At 39.8% G+C, this 25,595-nt stretch overlaps 1 protein-coding gene across 2 annotated transcripts in view; it reads left to right on the top strand.

The window, feature by feature from the left end:
• ANTXR2 (ANTXR cell adhesion molecule 2) overlaps window positions 1–25,595 on the top strand; it is a 292,455-nt gene that overhangs the window by 228,972 nt on the left and 37,888 nt on the right. The window lies entirely within an intron of this gene.

The following is a 25,595-nucleotide window of genomic DNA, read 5'->3' on the forward strand; positions in this document are numbered from 1 at the left end:
TGTGCAGGGCTGTGCGGTGACTGTGCAGGCTGTTGCGAATATTGCGAGGCGAGTAGTGAAATACTCTCGAGGATTCGAGTACCGCGAGTAACGCATTACTCACCGAGTACCGAATCCTCACGAGTATGCTCGCTCATCCCTATTTGTCAGCACTTTCATTATCACAGCCAGGAATATGTTTAAAGGTAACACCGCTATGTACTGTAGATAGCAAAGGGTCCACCATTAACAGCTCACTTTCTCCCTCTCACCTTCATCCCCTCCTTTCACAATCAACTTTACCCAGCTCAAAGTATTCTAAGACAATTCTTCTAAACAACCAAATAGGGTCTGAGTCAGTCTATTGCTGTTAATGTTCAGAAATTTGTTGTAAAGAACAAGTAATAAAGCTTAACAACACATGACATAGCAGCCACTGAGAAAATTTTAAGATAGTAACATAATTTTGAAGGCTGAAGGAAGACCTTATGTCCATCTAGTTCAGCCTATTTTTAGTGCAGCTGTTCTGCATTGTTGATCCTGGGGAAGGCAATTTTCTCAATAGGGAAAAAAATTCCTTCCCCTAAGCTGGGTCAACCATCTACCTATAATAATATGCTATTCGTAACCTTCTGTACCATTACAAGAAAAGCATCCATTCCTTTCTTAAATTCATTCAGTGAGTTGGCCATCACCACTTCCTCAGGAAGAGAATTCCAGAGCCTCACTGCTCTTACCGTGATGAACCCTCTTCTATGCTGGTGCAGAAATTGTCTTTCCTCCAAACGAAGAGAATGCCCCCTTGTTCTTGTCACAGTCCTTGGTACAAACAGTTCATTGGAGAGATCTCTGTATTGCCCTGTGATAAACTTGTACATATATATTAGGTCTCCCCTAAGTCTTCTCTTTTCTAGAGTAAATAGACCTAATTTTGATAACCTTTCTGGATATTGTAGTGAACCAACTCCATTTATCATTTTAGTAGCCCGCCTTTGAACCCTTTCAACTGGCAATGTAAATTTCCCACTTTTATAAAAATCAAGCTTCAACTAAACTTGTGCCAAAAAACAGCAGCCATAGGTTCTTCTTAGCAGCTGCCTAGCACTCTGAAAATTAAAATGGTGGAGGCCCACAAAGCAGAAGAAGGCTATAAAAAGATAGCAAAGCATTTTCAATTTACCCTTTCCTCAGTTCAAAATGTAATTAAGAAATACTTGTACATATATATTAGGTCTCCCCTAAGTCTTCTCTTTTCTAGAGTAAATAGACCTAATTTTGATAACCTTTCTGGATATTGTAGTGAACCAACTACATTTATCATTTTAGTAGCCCGCCTTTGAACCCTTTCAAGTTCAGTAATGTCTTTCTTGAGCACCGGCGTCCAAAATTGCACACAATACTCCAAGTGTGGTCTGACGAGTGATTTGTACAGAGGGAGAATTATGTTTTCATCTCGTGTCCCCAGACCTCTTCTAATGCATCCCATGACCCTATTTGCTTTCGTGGCAGCTGCCTGACACTGGGCACTCCAATTTAGCTTCTTATTGACTAAGATGCCTAAGTCTTTTTCCATGTCTGATTTCCCCAGCAGTTTCCTATTTAGTAAGTAATTGTAGTATCTATTTCTCCTTCCCATGTGCATAACCTTACACTTATCTGTGTTAAACCTCATTTGCTATTTTTCAGCCCAATTCTCGAATTTACTCAAATCTGTCTGTAGTTGCAAACTGTCCTCCTTTGTGTTAACTACCTTGCATAGTTTTGTATCATCTGCAAATACTGATATTTTACTGTGTAAGCCATCCACTAGATCATTAATAAATATATTAAAAAGTAGGGGGCCCAATACAGAACCCTGTGGTACCCCACTAGTAACACTGGCTCAATCTGAGTATGCACCATTAATAACCACTCTTTGTTTTCTATCACTAAGCCAGCTACCTACCCATCTACACACATTTTCCCCTAGCCCAAGCTTTCTCATCTTACCAATTTTTTATGTGGGACAGTGTCAAATGCTTTAGAGCAGGGGTCCCCAACCGCCGGTCCGCGGCCCAGCACCGGGCCGCTGCAGTGCCCTTGCCGGTCCACGGACACAAGGGGAGCCAGGGGCGGTCAGTGGCATAGCGGGGGATGGGGCGGCGCGCAGCAGTTCTTAGCGGCGGCCAGGGAGCGATCCAAGCAGCTCCGCTGCCTGCAAGAGGTAATAGCAGGAGCGGAGCTGCAAGGACCCGTCCAGCTTCCTGCCCGCCGCCCACGCTTCCTGTCTCTGACTGACACAGAGAGGAGCAGGTGAGAGGAGAGAGGTGGTGTCTGTGTGTATGTATGTCTGTCTGTCTGTGTGTGTGTGTATAATGTGTGTGTATGTATGTCTGTCTGTGTGTGTGTGTGTGTGTGTATGTATGTCTGTCTGTGTGTGTACATGTATGTGTGTGTGTTGGTCTGTGTTTGTGTAGCCTGGCCCTGGAGGAGATGGGGACATGAGGAGAAGGCCATGAGGGGAGTGATGGAGAGACGGCAGTGATGGGGTGAAGGCAATGATGGGGAGAGGGGAGTGATGGGGTGAAGGCAATGATGGGGAGACAGCAGTGATGGGGTGAAGGCAATGATGGGGAGAAGGGAGTGATGGGGTGAAGGCAATGATGGGGAGAAGGGGGTGATGGAGCACTTATTCAAAACCTATGGTGAGTTGAGTCACATTATAAATGTTATTTAATTATAAGTATGCACTGCTACACTACAACCGTGTCCATAGCCCCGCCCCCTTATGACCAAAGCCCCGCCCCTGCCACACCTCCATCCCCGCCCTGCCGGGCCATGGAAGAATGGTCTTGCTTGAAACCGGTCCCTGGTGCAAAAAAGGTTGGGGACCACTGCTTTAGAGAAGTCGAGATAAATGACATCCAATGATTCTCCTTGGTCCATTTGAGAGCTTACATCCTCATGGAAGCTGGTCAGGTTAGTTTGACAGGAGCGATCCTTCATAAATCCATGTTGATATGGAGTTAAACAATTATTAACATTGAGATATTCCATAATGGTATCCCTTAGAAGCACTTCAAAAATTTTACCCACAGCAGATGTTAAGCTTACCGGCCTATAGTTTCCAGGTTCCCTTTTACACCCCTTTTTGAATATTGGTACCACATTTGCTTGCCACCAATCAAAAGGAACAGACCCTGTTTCTATAGAGTCTTTAAATATAAGGAATAGAGGCCTGTCTATCACATTACTTAACTCCCTTAATACCCGAGGGTGAATGCCATCAGGGCTTGGTGATTTGTCAATTTTAATCTTACTAAGGCGGTTCTGCACTTCTTCCTGGGTTAGGCAGGTAATACTTAATGGGGAGTTTACATTATAACTCTGCATTTCCCCTGGCAAATCCTTTTCCTGTGTGAACACTGTTGAGAAAAAAGTATTTAAAACATTTGCTTTTCCCACATCGCTCTCTATGATTTCAACCTCATGGTTCTTTAAAGGGCCGACACCATCAATTTTAATCATTTTACTGTTTATATAATTAAAGAATAGTTTGGGGTTTGTTTTACTTTTCTTAGCAATGAGTCTCTCAGTTTCCACTTTTGCTAAATGTATTTGTTTTTTACACATTTTATTTTTTTCTCTATAACTTTTTAATGCTTCTTCATTGCCTTCTTGTTTTAGCTTCTTAAATGCCTTGTTCTTGTTATTTATTGCATGTTTTTACATCCTTATTTAGCCACATTGGTGTTCTCCTGTTCCTAGCCCTTTTATTTCTGTACAGTATGGCTAGCTCGCAGTGAGTGTGTAAAACTGATTTAAATATTTCCCATTTATTTTCTGTGCTCCTATTTTTGAGGACATTGTCCCAATCAATTCGGCGAAGGTCCTCTCTAAGCTGATCAAACTTTGCTTTCCTGAAATTCAGCATTTTTGTAACCCTCTTCCAGGGCACCTTACTGAAGGACAAGTGGAATTGTATTATATTGTGGTCACTGTTCCCTAGGTTCCTATCGACTCGTACTTCTGTTATTCTATTTGGCCTGTTGCTTAAAATTAAGTCCAGAAGGGCTGTCCATCTAGTTGGGCCCTGCACAAGTTGTGACAGATAATTATCCTTGGTCACTGACAGAAATTGGTTTCCTTTCTGAGATACGCAGGTTTCAGTTTCCCAGTCTATGTCGGGGTAGTTGAAGTCCCCCATAATAATCACCTCATTGTGATTTGCTGCTTTGTCTATTTGTTTCAATAATACATTTTCAGTGGCTTCTTTTATATTTGGTGGCTTATAACAAACCCCTATGAGGATTTTCTTACTTTTCCCTCCTTGTATCTCCACCCATAGAGACTCCACCTCTTCATTTCCCTCTTGTATATCTTCTCTTAGTGTGGGCTTTCAAGTGGACTTTATATATAGACAGACTCCACCCCCTTTCCTTTTTTTACGATCCCTCCTAAACAAATCATATCCTTGCAAGTTAGCCGCCCAGTCATAGCTGTCGTCTAACCATGTCTCAGTTATTCCTACTATGTCGTATTTTTCCTCATACATTACCAACTCCAGATCTTCAATCTTATTGGTCAGGCTTCTTGCATTGGTCAGCATGTAGGAAAGAAGTTTTGCTTCCTTTTTCTTAGCTTCCTTCTGAGTACCCTGTCTTGGGTCCTCTTTACCACATCTAGTATCCTTGATTAGTTTGTCCGTCTGCTGCATGTTCTTGTCTGCTGTTTTTCCTCCCATCCCCTCTTCTTCTAGTTTAAAACCCTCCTGATGAGTGTGGCAAGTCTTCTGGCGAATGTGTGTTTCCCAGGTTTTGTGAGGTATATCCCATCTCTTGCGAGAAGTCCATCGTAAAGGTAATTCATGCCATGGTCCAAGAATCCAAATCCTTGCTGCCTGCACCACCATCGTAGCCAGTTGTTCACCTCTAGTATCCTATTCCATCTTCTGATGCTATGACCATCGACTGGGAGGATTGATGAGAAAACAACCTGTACGTTCCGTTCCTTTATTTTCTTCCCCAGAATTTCAAAGCCTTCGCAGATGGTTGGTAGGTCATTTCTTGCCGTGTCATTTGTGCCTACATGTATCAGTAGGAAAGGGTAGTCGTCCTTGGATTTGAGGATAGTTGGTATCTTGTTGGCCACATCCTTGATTTTTGCTCCTGGGAGGCAGCATACTTCTCGTGTGGTTATGTCCGGCCTGCAGATAGTTGCCTCCGTGTCTCTTAATAGTGAGTCACACATAACTACCACTCTTCTTTTCTTTATGGACGCACTGCTTGTTGCTCGTGAGTGTTTTTGTGTCATTTGTTTCCGCTTTTGTTGACAGAGTAACTTCTTTTGTTGATAGTGTGTCTTCTCTTGTAGATACGGTATCATCCTGAGCTGTGCCATTTTCGTTCTCCGGCATGAGGGCTTCATATTGGTTGCTAAGCTGTGTGGGTGTTGATGACCACTTGATCTGTTTGCTTCTTTTCGTCACATGGCTCCACTTTTCAGCCTCTGTATGTGCTCTGAAGCTTTTCTCACTTTCCATATCCTGAAGGGTTGCTTCTGCTTCATCCAAGAAGTCCTCATGTTCTTTAATTACCTTCAATGTTGCTATTCTTTCTTCCAGTCCCTGCACCTTTTCCTCTAAGAGGGCAACAAGTTTGCACTTCTGACAGGTAAAGTTGAGTTTTTGGGCCGGAAGATCCGTAAACATGTAGCATGTGTTGCAGGTGACCATGTGGATTTTCTTCTCTTCCATTTTGCTATTGCTGATGCAGTCTATGATGGGTGGAAACTCTTCCCAGAATGCACCAGAAATATGCAGATGAGCTTCCTGCTTCTCCAATCCCTGCTTTTACGATGTCCTCAAACAGCGAGTTCTAGCAAGTCCCAGTGATCAGTCAGCTTAAGGCGACTCTTCTCTTCCCAAAATGCACCGGAAATATGCAGATGAGCTTCCTGCTTCTCCAATCCCTGGTTTTGCGATGTCCTCAAACAGCGAGACCCGGCAAGTCCCAGCGATCGATCAGCTTAAGGTGACTCTTCTCCTCTTCCCAGAATGCACCGGAAATATGCAGATGAGCTTCCTGCTTCTCCAATCCAAGGTTTTGCGATGTCCTCAAACAGGGAGACCCGGCAAGTCTCAGCGATCGATCAGCTAAGGCGACTCTTCTCCTCTTCCCAGACTGCAGCGGAAATATGCAGATGAGCTTCCTGCTTCTCCAATCCCTGGTTTTGCGATGTCCTCAAACAGCGAGACCCCGGCAAGTCCCAGCGATCAATCAGCTTAAGGCGACTCTTCTCTTCCCAGAATGCACCGGAAATATGCAGATGAGCTTCCTGCTTCTCCAATCTCTGGTTTTACGATGTCCTCAAACAGCGAGACCCGGCAAGTCCCAGCGATCGATCAGCTTAATGCGACTCTTCTCCTCTTCCCAGAATGCACCAGAAATATGCAGATGAGCTTCCTGCTTCTCCAATCCCTGGTTTTGCGATGTCCTCAAACAACGAAACCCGGCAAGTCCCAGTGATCGATCAGCTTAAGGCGACTCTTCTCCTCTTCCCAGAATGCACCAGAAATATGCAGATGAGAATCATAGAATCATAGAATCGTAGAGTTGGAAGGGACCTCCTGGGCCATCTGGTCCAACCCCCTGCTCAAAGCAGGATTCGCTAAATCATCCCAGTCAGATGTCTGTCCAGCCTCTGTTTGAAGACTTCCATTGAAGGAGAACTCACCACTTCTCGTGGCAGCCTGTTCCACTCATTGATCACTCTAACTGTCAAAAAGTTTTTTCTAATATCTAATCTGTGTCTCCTCCCATTCAGTTTCATCCCATTGCTTCTAGTCTTTCCTTGTGCAAATGAGAATAAAGTTGATCCTTCTACAATGTGACAGCCATTTAGATATTTGTAGACAGCTATTAAGTCTCCTCTCAGTCTTCTCTTTTGCAAACTAAACATTCCCAAATCCTGAAACCTTTCCTCATAAGACAGGGTTTGCAGACCGGTCACCATTCTGGTCGCTCTTTTCTGAACTTGCTCCAGTTTGTTGATGTCTTTTTTAAAATGTGGTGCCCAAAACTGGACACAATATTCCAGATGAGGTCTGACCAAAGAGGAGTAGAGGGAAATAATGACTTCACATGATCTAGACTGTATGCTTCTGTTAATACATCCTAGAATTGCATTTGCCTTTTTTGCTGCTGCATCACACTGTTGACTCATATTCAGTCTGTGATCTATTAGTATACCCAAGTCTTTTTCACATGTGTTGTCACTTAGCCCTATTCCTCCCATTCTGTATATGCTGCTTTCATTTTTATTGCCCAGATGTAGTACTTTGCATTTCTCCCTGTTAAAAACCATTCTGTTAGTTGCTGCCCACTTCTCCAGTTTATTTAAATCTTTTTGAATCCTCTCTCTCTCTTCTCTAGTATTAGCTATCCCTCCTAGCTTTGTGTCATCAGCAAATTTAATCAGTTTACCCTCAATTCCTTCATCTAAATCGTTGATAAAGATGTTGAACAATACAGGGCCCAGGACAGAGCCCTGTGGTACCCCACTTGAGACATTCTTCCAACTGGATGTGCAGCCGTTTACGACCACTCTTTGGGTCCGATCACTAAGCCAGTTATGAATCCACCTAACAGTTGCCTTGTCCATTCCATACTTAGTCATTTTTCCAATAAGGATTGTATGAGAGACTTTGTCAAATGCTTTGCTGAAGTCAAGATATACTATATCTACAGCATTTCCTTGATCCACCCAATCAGTGATACCGTCATAGAAGGAAATTAAGTTAGTCTGACATGACTTATTAGTTACAAACCCATGCTGACTCTGTTTAATCACTTCATTCTTATCCAGGTATTGACATACATGTTGTTTAATAATTTGTTCAAAGATCTTTCCTGGTATAGAAATCAGACTCACCGGCCTATAGTTGCCTGGGTCCACCTTCTTCCCCTTTTTGAAGATAGGAACAACATTTGCTCTTCTCCAGTCTTCTGGCACTTCTCCTGTTCTCCAAGAATTTTCAAAGATTATGGAGAGGGGTTCAAAAATTTCTTCTGCTATCTCCTTCAGTACTCTGGGGTGTAATTCATCTGGACCTGGAGACTTGAATTCATTTAGGTTAGCTAAGTGTTTCCTCACTATCTTTCTGTTTATAGATATCCTGGATTCTTCTATTCCCTTAATAGGATAGTGAATAACAGTTGATGTTACATTTGCTTTCTGAGCGAAAACAGATGCAAAATAGGAATTTAAAAGTTCAGCCTTCTCAACATCCTGTCTTACCATTTCATCATTTTCATCCTGTAAAAATCCTATAGCATCTTTGACTTTTCTTTTACTTTTGACATATCCCCATAATCCTTTATTATTGCTTTTGACATCTCTTGCAAGCCTCAATTCATTTTCAGCTTTAGGTAATCTGATATGTGCCCTGCAGGTTCTGCAGACAGCATTATATTCTTCTTTAGATATGCCTCCCTCTTTCCATTTTATAAACATTTTTTTCTTCCTTTTTAGCATGTGCTTAAGTTCTGTGTTCATCCATCCTGGTTTCCTTAAATGCTTCCTATTCTTCCCTCTTTTCGGAATTGTTAACAACTGTGCTTTGAGAATTTCATTTTTCAAGATTTCCCATCCTTCCTGGACATTTTTGTCTTTAAGGATATCCAGCCATTGGATCCCTCCAATTCTCTTTCTGAATCCCTTAAAATCTGCCGTTCTGAAATCTAACCTTGACGTCTGAGTCTTCACAGGTCTTCCGCCTCTAGTTATCCAAAATTCTAAAATAGCATGGTCGCTACTTCCTAGGGTCCCAGCCACTTTTACCTCCTCAACCATTTCCTCCCTGTTTATAAGGATTAGATCCAAGGTAGCAGTTCCCCTTGTTTTCTCCCTTACCTTTTGGAAGATAAAGTTGTCAGCAAGAGAGGATAAGAATTTCCTTGACCTGTTAGTTTTGCCTGAGAGAGATTCCCAACAAATGTCTGGATAGTTGAAATCTCCCATGACAACTATGTCATATTTTTTGGAGAACTTGGCCATTTGATGCATAAAGAGTTCATCCATATCTTCAGCTTGCACAGGCGGCCTGTAGTAAATGCCTACAATGGTGTCCTTTCCATTGTTCTGTCCTTGTATTCTTACCCAAACAGTTTCCACAGAACTCCCAGTCTCTGAAGCTTCAATCTCTGTGCAGATATACGCGTTTCTGACATACAATGCGACACCCACTCCTCGTTTATCAAGTCTGTTTCTTGCAAATAAGTTGTATCCTTCTAGTCTTGTATTCCAATCATGTGTATTGTCCCACCAAGTTTCAGTGATTCCAATGACATCATATTTCTTTTCCTGTGTTAGTAGTTCCAATTCACCTTGTTTGTTGCCCATGCTTTGTGCATTAGTATAGAAACACTTTAGTTTGTGATTGGTTTCTCTTTCTCCAATATTTTTATTAATTAGATTCCTGTTTCTCCAATCCCAATATGCAATCCAATCCCAATTCTCCAATCTCCAAGATGTTTTATTTTTTCTTATAGATGCTGAAATGAAAGATAACAAATAGATATATTTTAAAAACTAACTTACATTCAACATAAAAACCTGATTTAAACAATTCATACATTTTAAGGCATTATTTTTAAATAGAAAAAATACAACCTCACAATTATTGTAAATTATTAAACCAGTCTTTGTTGTCCCCTACCTTTTTTCTCACCTCTATGCATTTACAGTATGGTCACGGTATGACTTTTATAGGCAAACAGTGGCATGTAAATGTTTGGGCACCCCTGGTCAAAATGACTGTTTTGTGAACAGTTAAGCAAGTTGAAGATGAAATGATCTTTAAAAAGCACATTTCCTTTGTATTTTAGGCAAAAAAGAAATAATGTTTTTTACTTTTTAAAAATGACAAAAAGGAAAATTGGCTGATGCAAAAGTTTGGGCACCCTTGGAGATTTGTGTCTTCACATAACATTGACCAAGGTATCAGACCTTAATTAGCATGTTAATGTTATGGATTGTTCACTATAATCGTTAAGAAAAAAACTGGTAATGTAAATTTCCCACTTTTATGAAAATCAAGCTTCAACTAAACTTGTGCCAAAAAACAGCAGCCATGGGTTCTTCTTAGCAGCTGCCTAGCACTCTGAAAATTAAAATGGTGGAGGCCCACAAAGCAGAAGACGGCTATAAAAAGATAGCAAAGCATTTTCAATTTACCCTTTCCTCAATTCAAAATGTAATTAAGAAATGGCAGTTAACATGAACAGTGGAGATCAAGATAAGGTCTGGAAGGCCAAGCAAAATAGCAAAATTTTAGTGAGAGCTGGTAGTAGGATTACTGGAGAGGCAAATCAGGCCCCCGCATGACTGCAAAAAGACCTTCAGAAAGATGTAACAGATTCTGGAGTTGTGGTATGTTGTTCTACTGAGCTTGGTCTAGTAATTTGCATTCTATAGTAATTAGAGATCAAATCTTTTGAAATTCGAATTTGCCAGGTCTGTCAAATTTTTTTCAATTTTGCAACCAAGTCTTTCTGACGTTGGGCATAATAGTACGCCCATGTTGGACACTCTCACTTTGATGTGGGCTCCGACGGTGAGCCCACATCTTTCCCTGGACATGTCAGCTGTTTTGAACAGCTGATATGTGCCCGGAATAGCCGCGGGTGGACTCGCGATCCACCCATAGCTATTAACGGCATTTAACATGTGCTTCCGGCCATTGGGCCGCAAATCTGCCCATTGGTGACCCCGTCACGTGATTATGGGTCACCGGTGGGTTGGCATGACAGCCAGGGGTCTCCTGGAGACCACTATGGTTGTCACTGCCGGATTGCTATGAGCGCCACCCAGTTGTCGGCGCTCATAGCAAGTCAGTATATATACTACATACTGGTGATCTGATCATCGCCTGTATGTAGCAGAGCCGATTGGGTTATCACAGCTTCTAGTCTCCCATGGAGACTATAGAAGCATGCCAAAAGTTAAAAAAAAGTTTTTAAAAATATAAACGAATAAAAAAATTTGAAAGTTCACCCCATTCAAAATAATAATAAAAAATACACATATTTGGTATTGTATCATTCAGATTCGCCCGATCTATCAATAAAAAAGGATTAACTTGGTCGCTAAACGGCTTAGCGAGAAACAAGTCAAAATGCCAGAATTACATTTTTTGGTCACTGCAACATTGCATTAAAATGCAATAACAGGCGATCAAAAGATCGTATCTACTGTACACCAAAATGGTATAATTGTAAATAAAATGTATACAAATATAAAATATATAAAGTGCTGTGGAATATGTCAGCGCTATAGAAATAAAATTAATTATTATTATTATAATTAAAAATGACAGCTCAGCACACAAAAAATAAGCCCTCACCCAACCCGTGATTATGAAAAATTGGTGACAATTTGTTTTTTTTTTTTTACAAAGTTTGGAATTTTTTTTAACCACTTAGATAAAAAAAGAACCTAGACATGTTTGGTTTCTATGAACTCGTAATGACCTGGAGAATCATAATGGCAGGTCAGTTTTAGCATTTAGTGAACCTAGTAAAAAGCCAAACAAAAAACAAGTGTGGGATTGCACTTTTTTTGCAATTTCACCGCACTTGGAATTTTTTCCCCATTTTCTAGTACAAGACATGGTAAAACTAATGATTTCGTTCAAAAGTACAACTCACAAAAAACAAGCCCTCAGTAAAACTAATGATTTCGTTCAAGAGTGCAACTCACAAAAAAAAAGCCCTCATACGGCCATATTGACGGAAAATAAAAAAAAATATGGCTCTGAGAAGAAGGGGAGCAAAAGACAAAAACGCAAAATCGAAAATACCTCCGGTCATGAAGGGGTTAAAATGATCCACATCCTCCTCAGTAATATGCATGCTAGAAGCAGATTAAGCCAATTGTAATCTGCATTTGGTAGTGCTGCTGCTAAGAAAGCTTTTGCCAGTGGTGGTGCGTCTGTTGCTGCTAGTGGCTCCCAGTTTCTGAGTCATAATATGGGACTTTTTTATTTTACTTTTTATTTTACTATAGATTTGGAAAGATTGTATAATTAACTGTAGACAATCTTTTCAACCTCAAAAATGCAACTCTTGACAAAAAGGCTATGACCAGAAATGCTAGGCAACTAGGTACACATATAGCATGTATGCACTAATAAAACAGGCATGCAAAATGAGGCATGCTCAGTTAATGTCTAATTTTTTTTTTTTAATTTACCAAAATTCAACCCTGTCTTTTAAATGATGTAGTAAGAAAGGTAGAAATGCTAGAAAATACAGCACCTGCAACAGCATGTACGGATGTAAAACTTGACTAGTAAAACAGATAAGCAAAAAAAGTACCTTTATATGGACACTTTTTGAGGTCGGCAGTGTTAGGCATTGGAATTCTCCCACAGCGCGGGATAGATGCCAAGCGTTGCCTGGTGCTGTGGTCGCCCATTTTGCCTCGGCCACTGTGGGTGCTGTTCAGCACAGACGTCGGTCCCACGTCTTGCTCAGGCTCGTGATATTTGTTTGGTTACCACTGGCTCTACAGCCAAGTCTATGGTAACTAACGAGATGCAGGTACAGCCGGACACTTGGGAGTTTAAGTCCAGAGATCATCCAACTGAACATGTCCGTGATATGGCATCTACTCAGTGGTGGTCGGATGTTTGCTGCTCTGGCGAGGTTACATCTCCAAACTGGCCCACGGGCGACACCCCAATCCACTGGGCGTGAGTGTTTGGGGTGGAACCTAATGTATAAAAGGCTCCCAGCGGCACACGGAGGCGCGCTAGTATCACTTATGTGTGGTTTATGCGAGTGGATACTCTACCACGCTGTTTGCACATTTGAGTGTGTCGCTCTAGTCTCTGAGAGTACCTACATAGGCAGGTAGGGTTAGGACTAGGTAACTTACCTTGGCTTAGCATCTGTCTCCTTCATGTGTGGTTAGTACAGTTGAGTTACAGAGCAAGTCCAACCCTCAGGCTATACTTCTCTGGGAAAGCGACAGGGTCGTGCACCTAGCATCACATGTGTTCTCTTCCCTGGCTTAACATCTGTCTCGTTGTACGCGGTTAGGACAGTTGAGTTACAGAGAAAGTCCAACCCACGTGCTAGTTCCCTGTGACGCTTAACAGGGTTTAGTACTTTACTTATTTTTTACAGTACTACTCTGTGCAGTAACCGACTGGGTACGTTGAGTTCCGTTTACACTGTGTGACATTTAACGCAGCACGTTTAAGTTGTTCGCTTGCTGGTTGGTTCCGCTACTGTTCACTAGCATAAGTTTTACATCTCTGCATGGTGGACCCCGGGTTGCGATTGCACTTTATTATTATTTTTATTTAGTGCAATCCGCCAACCCTATGAGGCAGTCCCAGTTAAAGGGAACCTGACAACTGATACATACTGCCTGTGGTTCAGGCAGCACGTATCAGACACACAATTGCACGATTTCAGCCAGGTATGTTTGACTTTGAAACCCTGCAATGTTTCAGAGAAACGCTGCTGGGGACCAAGCCACATGGGAGGCTAGTTGAACCGACTGGTTCCTGGTAGCTTCTCTCTGCTGCCTGCCTTGGAGAGACAGATTTCTCCTTGCTTGCCTGTCCAACTAGTCTCCAGTGTGGCTAGGTACCTGGTGACTTTTAAAGTATGCATGACTCTGAAATACAGCAGCATTTTGAATATACCAGGCAGAAATCATGCAGCCAGTTTCTGATACAATCTGCCTGTGGATCAGGCAGCATGTATCAACTATCATGTTCCCTTTAAATGTCTGGATTTTGTGCAATTTTTTTGGTATTTTTAAAAAAAAATTATTCTCCCCTTCACTAAAAAAAGAGCCATCTGAGGAAGCTGGGGTTTTTTTGGCGATATATGTGGAGATTTAATTATTTACAGTCCTTTTGACTTCCCTACTCCATTTAGTAGATATTTATATCATTTTCTGTTTTGATTATTTCAGCACATGAAGGGCTTTCTTCAACGATTAGTTTCATGTCTTCTTTTATCTAGGTTTGACGTCTTGATTACTCTGAGTGCTTGGATTCATTAGAGTGTAATGTTTACTGTAGTATTGCAGTGGCTATATACAGTCATATGTAAAAGTTTGGGCACCCCTATTAATGTTAACCTTTTTTCTTTATAACAATTTTGGTTTTTGCAACAGGTATTTCAGTTTCATATATCTAATAACTGATGGACTCAGTTATACTTCTGGATTCAAATGAGGTTTATTGTACTAACAGAAAATGTGCAATCTGCATTTAAACAAAATTTGACCGGTGCAAAAGTATGGGCACCCTTATCATTTTCTTGATTTGAACACTCCTAACTACTTTTTACTGACTTCCTGAAGCACTAAATTGGTTTTTTAACCTCATTGAGCTTTGAACTTCATAGCCAGGTGTATCAAATCATGAGAAAAGGTATTTAAAGTGGCCACTTGCAAGTAGTTCTCCTATTTGATTCTCCTATGAAGAGTGGCATCATGGGCTCCTCAAAACAACTCTCAAATGATCTGAAAACAAAGATTATTCAACATAGCTTTTCAGGGGAAGGATACAAAAAGTTGTCTCAGAGATTTAACCAGTCAGTTTCCACTGTGAGGAACATAGTAAGGAAATGGAAGAACACAGGTACAGTTCTTGTTAAGCCCAGAAGTGGCAGGCCAAGAAAAATATCAGAAAGGCAGAGAAGAAGAATGGTGAGAACAGTCAAGGACAATCCACAGACCACCTCCAAAGACCTGCAGCATCATCTTGCTGCAGATGGTGTCACTGTGCATCGGTCAACAATACAGCGCACTTTGCACAAGGAGAAGCTGTATGGGAGAGTGATGCGAAAGAAGCCGTTTCTGCAAGCACGCCACAAACAGAGTCGCCTGAGGTATGCAAAAGCACATTTGGACAAGCCAGTTACATTTTGGTAGAAGGTCCTGTGAACTGATGAAACAAAGATTGAGTTGTTTGGTCATACAAAAAGGCGTTATGCATGCGCTGTATTGTTGACCGATGCACAGTGACACCATCTGCAGCAAGATGATGCTGCAGGTCTTTGGAGGTGGTCCAATACTTATTTTCCACCATAATATGCAAATAAAATGAAAAAAAAACAGACAATGTGATTTTCTGGATTTTTTTTTCTCAGTTTGTCTCCCATAGTTTAGGTCTACCTATGATGTAAATTACAGACGCATCTCATCTTTTTAAGTGGTGGAACTTGCACTATTGCTGACTGACTAAATACTTTTTTGCCCCACTGTATATACAACATTCATACAACATACATACAGCATACAGCATACATACTACATACATACTTCTAATTTATTTGGCGACTTTTTTTTAAAATTATTTTAACACTTTTTTTTTTTTAAACTTTATTACATAGTCCCAGGTGGGACATCACTGTCCTGTGACAGATCGCTGATCTGTCACATCACAGATCACTGTGACAGATCAGCAATCTGTCACAGGCACTACTGCAGCAGGCTTCCTCATGCCTGCGCTTTGCAGGCACTGAGGAAGCCTGCTCCCTGCAGGCCCCCGAAGGCCCCCGTTGCCATCTTGGATTCGGGGGCCTGCAGGGAAAGAGCCCCCCGCAGCAGCGCTGCACATTGCGCTGCTGTGGGGGGCTCAGGGATGCACGGAGGGAGCCCCCTCCCTGCCGATGCTTCCCTTTAACCCCCAGTACACCGCGATCATGTTTGATCGCGGTGTGCAAGGGGTTAACTTGTCGGAGGCGGTCCGTGACCACCCCTGACACATTGTGCCAGGTGTCAGCTGTGATAATCAGCTGACACCTGGCCGCGATCAGCAGCGCTCACCATGTGGGCGCTGCTGATCGCGCTAGACGTACTATCCCGTCCATGGGCATAGGGGCCCGGGGTCCATGGATGGGATAGTACGTCTGATGTCAGAAAGGGGTTAAATCATCATTTTTTAAACTTTTTTGTCAGGAAGTTACAATGGTTTAACGTTCATCAGCAATTCCAACAAAATGTACAAAACAATTTTTTTTCAGGGGCCACATCATTTGAAGTGACTTTGAGGGGCCTATGTGACAGAAAATACACTAAAGTGACACCATCTTAAAAAGTGCACCCATCAAAGTGCTCAAAACCACATTCAAGATTTATTAGGTGCTTCACAGTTAATTCCTGTGAAGCACTTAATAAATGTGGTAGGAAAAAATGAAAATTTTAAATTTTACCACAAAAATGTTGCTTTGCTCCCAGATTTAAAATTTTCACACAAGAAAGTGGAACCCAAAATTTGCCCTGTGTACGCTGATACTCCATATATAGTGGAAAAGTACTGTAGGCTGGAACTGATAGCGGATGGTACATCAATTTTGCAGAGCCTAAACAGCTGAAACTCCCAACAAGTGATCCAACTTTGGAAACTGCACCCCTCAAAGAATTTATCTAGAGGTGTGGTGAGCATTTGCAACCCACAGGTGGTTCACAGGATTTGATAACGTTGAGTTGTGAAAATGAAAAAATAAATTTTTCCTACAAAAGTGTTGCTGTAACCCCAAATTTTTCATTTTCCCAAGGGTAAACTGGAAAAAAAATGTAGAAATTGTTTCACAATTTCTCCTGTGTATGTCAATACCCCATATGTGGTCAAAAAGTACTTTAAAGGCACAGTACAAATCTCAGAAGTGAAGGAGCGCCATATTATAGTGCAGATTTTGCTGTTATGGTTTGCAGGTGTCATGTCACATTGACAGAGCCTCTTAGGTGCCAGAACAGCAGAATCCTCCCATAATTGACCCTATATTGCAAACTACACCCCTTAATGAATTCATCTAAGGGTGCAGTAAATGTATTGACTCTTTAGGTGTGTCACAGAACCTTTTACTATTGGGTGGTGAAGAAAAAATGATTACATTATTGCCACAAAAAATTTATTTTTGTCTCAGATTTTAAATGTTTACACAGGGAAATTAGTAAAAATTTCTCACACAAGTTATAATTTACGTGGCAAAACCCCATGCGTGTCTATATATTATTCCTGAGCTGGGAGGGAAGGAGTGCTATTTAATTATTGGAGCACAGATTTTCCTATGATAATTTGTGGACTCCATATACAGAGTCCCTATGTGCCAAAACAGCAAAATCACCTCTCAAGTGACTCAATTTTGGAAATTACACACCTCTGGAAATTTATCTTTAGGTGTAGTGACAATTTTGACTTTATGGGAGTTTTGCAGAAACAAATTTGCTGAATGAAAATTGCAAATCTGCCATTGTAGTGCCCCGTACATTGTAATGTCTATTACATTGCAGTGCCCGTAAATTGTGCTAAGCTCACAGAATTTGCTGGATTTTTTTTTGGGGGGGGAGTCATTTAGCTTTTTCAAAGCCTTTGTGTTACAAGTGATGTGGAAGCCCCCTATATTTCCATTAACAGATGAAAGATCTGGTAAGGGGACATACTTTTTATGTGGCTCGAGTTGAAACTTTTATTGGGAATATTTTATAGAACATTTTGGATCACATCCTGTACTCTATACTGAGCGCTTACATCAGGGTTTCTATTGAAATCTCCAGATGATATGATTTAGATGAAATCCCTGTGGGGTGCATTCACTATAATGAGGCAAGAGTTACTCTGGACTCTGTCTTTCTTTTTAGAGGTGCACAAAACTGTAGCCGACAGCACTTTTAGGCACACTTAAAAAGAGCAACTGCTGGATCATAGGCCAGATGCCGTCCATAGTGTCTCCAACTGCCTCACTATAGGAAACTTCTGCTGGTGATTCCATCTGAATCAAGTATTTCAGAGATTTACACTCAAACCCCAGTGTAAGTGTTCAGCATAGAGCACAGGATAAATGTGAGCCGAGCCCTTACTGCGATCTTTGGTAGTCAGATTGAACAAATCAACCGTCAGTCAAGAATTTGTTTTATTTATTTTTTATGCCATTTCTTGTGCAGTATAAGTAATTAGACAACTTTTTTGTTCAAGTCAGTGCGATTACAGCTATACAAGATTTATATTGATTTTTTATGTTTGGCTGCTATAACATACGAAAGGGCACTTTCTTTTCAAAAGCTTGCATATTTTCAAAGCTATAATTTCTTCTATAATTCTACAAACAGAATCATGTGAGGGCTTATTTTTTGCAGGAAGAGTAAGAGTTGTTAATGGTATCAATCTCAGCACATGATATTTTTTGATCGCTTTCTATTCCAATTTTTGGGAGGCAGAATGAACAAAAAACAGCAATTCAGGAATTGTTTTTCTGTTTTTGTTTTTTTATGCCATTTGTTGTGTGGTAGGACACAAGGGCTAAGACAGCTTTATTCTTGGGGTCAGTATGATTACAGTGATACCACATTTATATCTTGTTTTCAAGTTTTGCTGCTTTTACTCAATTTTATAAAAAAATAATTATATTTGCATCACTATAGTCCAGGAACTATAACATTTTTATTTCTCCGTTGGAGTTATATGACAGCTTGTTTTTTGCGGGACAAGATGGCATTTCCACAATACCATTTTTATTTACATTCAATTCTCTGATTGTGTTTTATTCCTTTGTTTATTTGGAAGTATGATGAAAAAGCATTGTTTTTTTAGCTCTTTTTTTTTGTGGTGTTCACTGAAGTAGTTAACTAGTGTGACAGTTTTACTTATTAGGTTGTTCTGGATGCAGCAATACCAAATATGTGTACATTTTTATGTTTTATCGCTTTTATACAATAAAAACAATATTTTAGACAAAAATATTGATTTTGTATCTTTATTCTGAGAGCTATAGCTTTTTTATTTTTTGCTGATGGAGCTGTTCAGAGGCTCGTTTTTTGCAGGATAAGATGATGTTTTCAGTGATACTGTTTATATTTACATTCATTCATTTTTGATCGCATTTTATTACACTTTTTCTGGTATGATAAAAAAGCATCACTTTTTGACACGTTCTTTATTTTTTTATGCTGTTCCCTAGTAGGACATTTTTATAGATTGGACCATTTTGGATGTGGTAATGCCAATTTTGTGTATTGTGTTTATTTTTGTTTTTACATTAATATGTATATTGTGCATTTGTTGGTATAATAGTTTTGTAATTTTTTGGGTTCTTTATTTTGTGATTTTATAAAATCCTTTTTCAATTTTTAATATTTTTCCTTTTTTACCTTCTCCCTGGGTGGGACATCAACTTTCCCTGGCCTGGTCGCTCATCTAATACTCATTGTATTGCATTGCAGAGTATTATATCAGTGCATTGCACACGGAGAGGAGGTGTGTTAGCTACTGCTCTGAATAGAAATTTACAGCCATGGAGACCATCAGCACGACAGATTGTGACAATCAGAGGAGAGAGGGAGCTCCCTCTCTAAACTGATCGAAGTCGCTGTCGCTGTTGAGAGGTCTTTGCTGTAGGGTATCAACTATAATATATGTGTGAGTGTGAGTGAGCCAATGCGATCGTCTCGCTATATATGTACAGCAGTTTGCAGGAAAGCACCTCCCTCGGCGCCCTACGTGTACGATGGATGTAGTGAAGAGGTTAAAATTGTGTTAAGTTTATCCATGTCTACCTTTTAGGATGTGTTCGCATGTAGTGATTGTGGCATCTTCTTTCAATATTGTTTTATGTCCGAAAATAACAAAATTCTATTTATTTCATTGATTTGTGCTAACTTTGCTTTTTATGAATCATGCACATTTCCACTGAGAATGGAATTTTTTAAACTGGAGCATGCCCTTTCTGAATAACTTTTTACACACTTTATTTGTGCTTTTATTCCATAAGAATAAATAAAAGGGCCTCATATAATTCTCAAAGAGGAAGCCAGCAGCCAGCATTTAAACTAACTTAAAAAAACGTAAAAACGGAGAAGTGAAACTGTAGTTATTATTTTGTAAAATAACGTGGCTTTACAATCTATTATGCAACTCATTTTGAGCTTGTTTTTAAACATACCCTTTAGTTTTGTTTTACTTGCTCTTTGCAACATTCTAGATCTCTATATTGATGACATTTAAGGGAATAGAAGGTAAGGAAATATCCTTATAAACCACCTTATATGTCTGACCTTGGAATAATTGTTTTTCTTGAAGATAGTTAGAAAAATTTAGATTTGCAGTGCATTTCCCATATATCTCTCAACAAATCTATCCTGCCATGTGCATTTATTTCTACAACTCAAGTGGGTAATATGTTTTACTATATGGTTTCTATGACATATTACCGTTTTAATTTGCAGCACAAAACACGTAAAAAAGGAATATAAAATGGCCGAGTGGCCGCTTCAAAATCTGACTATGGAAACAAAAACTTCACCCAGATTGGCCTCTTCCTATGATAAGTGTGAGCCTATGTGCAAATGTGGGTGACTACACTTTACAATTTTTTTTGGCATGACAGGAGAGAATGCAATAAGCATTGGACATTTAAATATCAGGATATTAGATGTAGTGAGAACTGGTACCAAATTAAGACCTCCTCTATATACAGCCCTAATTACTAAGACAACTGTTCAAGATAGAATTTGGATTCTATGCAGTGACTACTTAGTCTGACCTATACTGACCCCAGAAAGCACTTATCTTCATACTAAACCAAACAGTTGTGATGATACCTAAAATTTACTCTCAGAAATTAGGGTTCTTCATGGAAAGAGTCATGTTGCATGCAATGACAATTTTTCCATATGGAATCGTTCAGTGTTATGAGATGTGACTCAGTTAGTAACTTACTTCCCCCTGTTCCTCTTCTCTTTGATCTTGGGTCCAGCTTTTTCTGTAGTGACACCAGAGAGGAGAAGGAAGTGCAGCAATGAGGAAAAGAGTCCAGTAGATGGGGTTCTCAGGAGCTTTTTTCAGGTTTTCTATTTTTCCATATCACTCTATATCAACGAGCAAAAAACATTTTTGATTGCAGAAGGTAAACCTATATAAGCACTAAATAGGCATCCCCTAGCCAAGGCACCTGATTCCTGGCAGAGTGCATTTTCTAGGGCATACCTAAGATATGTTTTCTAAATTTATATAATATTATAATCTCCATGTAATTTCAAACTGTCTAAAGAGCAGGTGTGAATTTGGTATGGTCTCTAGAAGCACTGAATTACGTAGACTAAAAAGAATGTTTTAGATGTACAAAGCTCTAAGAAAGTTATAGAAGCCTCAAAAAATGTTTCTGGCAAAAAAAGATATAAAAGAACTGTCAATATAACAACTTACAAAATTATAAGCGATTGTCTATTCTATTACAAAACACTGATTCCTTTGTATCCCCATTCATATTGCACCCACACACACAAATGATACACCATTTGAAAGGTAAACTTGCTCCCTTCAGCAAGAAAATAGCCAAAACAAACCACACATCCATGATTTGATCACAAAATACAGTTTAAACATTAATTTTCATAAACCTGCAGTAAGGAAAAATGACCTGCAGGTGGCACCACAGTACCCCAAAGCACACTACCAACACATTTGTAAACATGCACTGCTTTTTCTCTGATCAGTTCGCCCCACACACACACATGATACACCATTTCAAAGGTAAACTTGCTCCCTTCAGCAAGAAAACAGCCAAACAAACCACACATTCACGATTTTATCACTAAATACAGTTTAAACGTTAATTTTCATAAATCTGCAGAAAGACACAATGAATGACCTGCAGGTGGCACCTCAACCAGAAAACATATTTTGGCCTCTGCTTATCAAAACAATTTATTGTATTACCAGTCTACATATATAAATACCTGTCTGTGTTCATCAGCTCATGAAATACATTTACATTTGACCAGCTTGCTTTTTCTGAAATTGCCTGCGCCCCCTAACGACCAATGTGCGAAAATTTTGTACGGGCCAAGCTAGTATTAACTAATACAATTAATTAAGGACAAAAATGTACATAGCTGTTATTACATTAATTAGCAATACACATAGCTAAAGGAAGAAAGCACAATCCAAACTAAGGGATCATTCAGATGTTAGTTTTTCTCATAGGAGTGCTACCTGTGTTTTTCATAAATAGCACTTGTACCTATCTATGAGACTGTTTATATGTCCGATTTTTTTTCTTCACACTGAGTTTTCCGCACAAAAGTGTACAGACTAGTCTAATATTGATCTAAGTATCATAACAAACTCGCCAAAGCAAATTTATAGAGCCATCAAAAATCAGATGAAACTCTGACAAAACTCTGATGGTAAAAACTGACACCTTGACCAAACACTGATAACACTAATAAACACTGTTGAAACTCAGACCGATTTTTGCATACAAGAAAAATCACTGACGTGTAAATCAACCCTTACACTAAATTACTAACACATATTGTATTAAAGGTAATATAAAATCCCATTGCTTCAGAATAAATGGAAAATAACCGCATACTGTTTTTCAAATTCTAAACATCTGTTTTTTGACATTTTATTTCATTCAATATTCTAATTATTCAATTATGTATTTAGACATTTTAGAATAATATTTTTCATTATTAAGCTCTTCAAGTACAGACTAGACAAGGTCATATGACTTGGTCCCAAAAATCCATATACAAGTTGGATTTATTTAATAATTAACAATCAGTGATATCTTTTCAAATTGTAACCTTGTATATATCTGCTAAATAATGTGTTACAGCATTTATATTTCATGAACCATTGAACTTTTATCAAACCATATATTAGTTTCTTTTTAAAGAAACTAAATTATTAAGGGAAGTTTTCACCCACTTGGTTTGTGAATGTGACTTTTTCTCTTTGGTTGACTGAAATCAATGGTTTATCATGCATAAAGAACTATAGATTTCTATGGTAATTTAAAATTCTCTGAAGATATAAAATGAAACATTGGCAGCACTTCAAGTAAAACACACAAATGAAGTGTATGACAAAACTTTCAATACTAAATGTTCTCATAAGCCCTAATGAAGCCAAAATAAGGAACACAGTTAATGTAGGGGACAATGTTTTCAAGGTGTAGAGTTCAAATAGAATGAAAGTGTATATTTTTGGGGAAAAGTAGTTTCACTGCAGTTACCCGAACTAGTTATTTCATTAAATGATTTGTACTTACTAAGTACAAATCATTTCATGAGATATATAAGTACTTATTTATACTTACTCCAGTGTTCACTATGATTCTAAAATATCTCTATAAGGCTTCTCACCTTAAAATGGTTTATGTGACTCATCTTTCCCTAAAACCTGCATGTTTGGTGGGAGATCTGATATTTACCATGAAGTTGTATCTTTTTCCTGAAACATTAACCTCAAATTTTCTACAAAAAATTCTCTCTGTGGCTGAAGTCAAAACAAGACAGATGCGGAGCCAACTAAACTTAGATGACCTATACCAATATTGGTTGAAAAAAGCTATGCACATATCATTCAGAAGATGAGGTAAAAAGGAGCCATCAGTATCTTCCAAGGGTCTACAAAAAACTGGAGCTGATTAGCACTTAAACACGGATTTCTCCATGAAGTCTGTGTAAGGCCGGTTTCACATTTACATATGGAGGAGCTGCGGTGGGCTGCGGACTTTCTCCGTGAAGCTCCCCCCACTGCCGCACCTCCTCCGGTCAGCTCCACCTACGTCCGCATACTTCTGCATGCGGCCTACGTACCCTATCTTTAACATTGGGTACGCAGGTCATGCGGATGTATGCAGATGCCTCCGCATGTGTTGTTTTGACGATGCGGCAACCTGCGTCGAATGCAACATGATGGAATTTGATGCGGTCGCCGCATCGTCAAAACGACGCATGCGGAAGCATCTGTAAGATAATGTCAAAATAGTAACATAGTAACATAGTTATTAAGGTTGAAGGGACACTTTAAGTCCATCTAGTTCATCCCATATCTTATCCTAACTTGCCCTAACATGTTGATCCAGAGGAAGGCAAAAAAAACCCATGTGGCAAACAGTAAGCTTCACATTGGGGAAAAAAATTCCTTCCCGACTCCACATAAGGCAATCAGACTAGCTCCCTGGATCAACGCAATATTAAGGAAACTAGTGTAGATACCCTGAAATATTATACTTTTCAAGAAAGGCATCCAGTCCCTTCTTAAATTTTAGTAGGGAATCACTCATTACAACATCATATGGCAGAGAGTTTCATAGTCTCACTGCTCTTACAGTAAAGAATCCGCGTCTGTGAGTATGCTTAAACCTTCTTTCCTCCAGACATAGAGGATGCCCCCTTGTCCCCATCACAGGTCTAAGAGTAAAAAGATCATTAGAAAGGTCTTGGTATTGTCCCCGCATATATTTATACATTGTAATAAGATCACCCCTAAGCCTTCGATTCTCCAAACTAAATAACCCCAAGTGTAATAACCTGTCTTGGTATTGCAGACCCCCTAGTTCCTTAATGACCTTTGTCGCTCTTCTCTGCACCCGCTCCAGTTCAGCTATGTCTTTCTTATACACCGGAGACCAGAACTGTACACAGTATTCTAAGTGTGGTCGCACTAGTGACATATAGAGGTAAAATTATGTTCTCCTCATGAGCATCTATGCCTCTTTTAATGCATCCCATTATTTTATTTGCCTTTGCAGTAGCTGCCTGACACTGGCCACTAAATGTGAGTTTGTCGTCCACCCATACACCCAGGTCTTTTTCAGTGACTGTTTTGCCCAGTGTTTTACAATTAAGCACATAATTATACATCTTGTTCGTTCTACCCAAGTGCATGACCTTACATTTATCCCCATTAAAGCTCATTTGCCATTTATCAGCCCAAGCTTCTAGATTACATAAATCCTCCTGTAATATAAAATTGTCCTCCTCTGTATTGATTACCCTGCAGAGTTTAGTGTCATCTGCAAATATTGAAATTCTACTCTCTATGCCCCATACAAGGTCATTAATAAATATGTTAAAAAGAAACGGGCCCAAAACAGACCCCTGTGGTACCCCACTGCTAACCCCACTGCTAACCATGACCCAGTCCGAGTGTGCTCCATTAATAACCACCCTTTGTTTCCTATCCCTGAGCCAGCTCTTAACCCACCTACACATATTTTCCCCTATCCCCATTGTTCTCATTTTATGTATCAACCTTTTGTGTGGCACCGTATCAAAAGCTTTTGAAAAGTCCATGTACACCACGTCCACTGCATTCCCTTGGTTCAGTCCAGAACTTACCTCTTCATAAAAGCTTATCAGATTAGTCTGACAGGAACGGTCCCTTGTAAACCCATGTTGATATTGGGTCATAAGGTTATTCTTCTCCAGATACTCCAGTATAGTATCTCTTAGAAAACCCTCCAGGATTTTACCCACAGTTGAGGTTAAACTTACTGGCCTATAATTTCCAAGTTCAGTTTTTGCCCCCTTTTTCAATATTGGCACCACATTTGCTATACGCCAGTCCTGTGGTACAGACCCTGTTATTATGGAATCTTTAAAGATTAAAAATAATGGTTTATCTATGACTGTGCTTAATTCCGGCAGTACTCGGGGGTGTATCCCATCCGGGCCTGGGGATTTATCAATTTTAGTGATTTTTAGACGCCGCCGCACTTCCTGCTGAGTTAAGCAGGTGACATTTAATGGAGAATTTTTATCCCTGATCATGTTATCTGTCATGGGATTTTCTTGTGTAAATACTGTTGAAAAAA

Source organism: Dendrobates tinctorius, unplaced genomic scaffold (assembly GCF_039654945.1).
Source record: "Dendrobates tinctorius isolate UK_male_01 unplaced genomic scaffold, ASM3965494v1 ptg000011l, whole genome shotgun sequence".
NCBI lineage: Eukaryota > Metazoa > Chordata > Amphibia > Anura > Dendrobatidae > Dendrobates > Dendrobates tinctorius.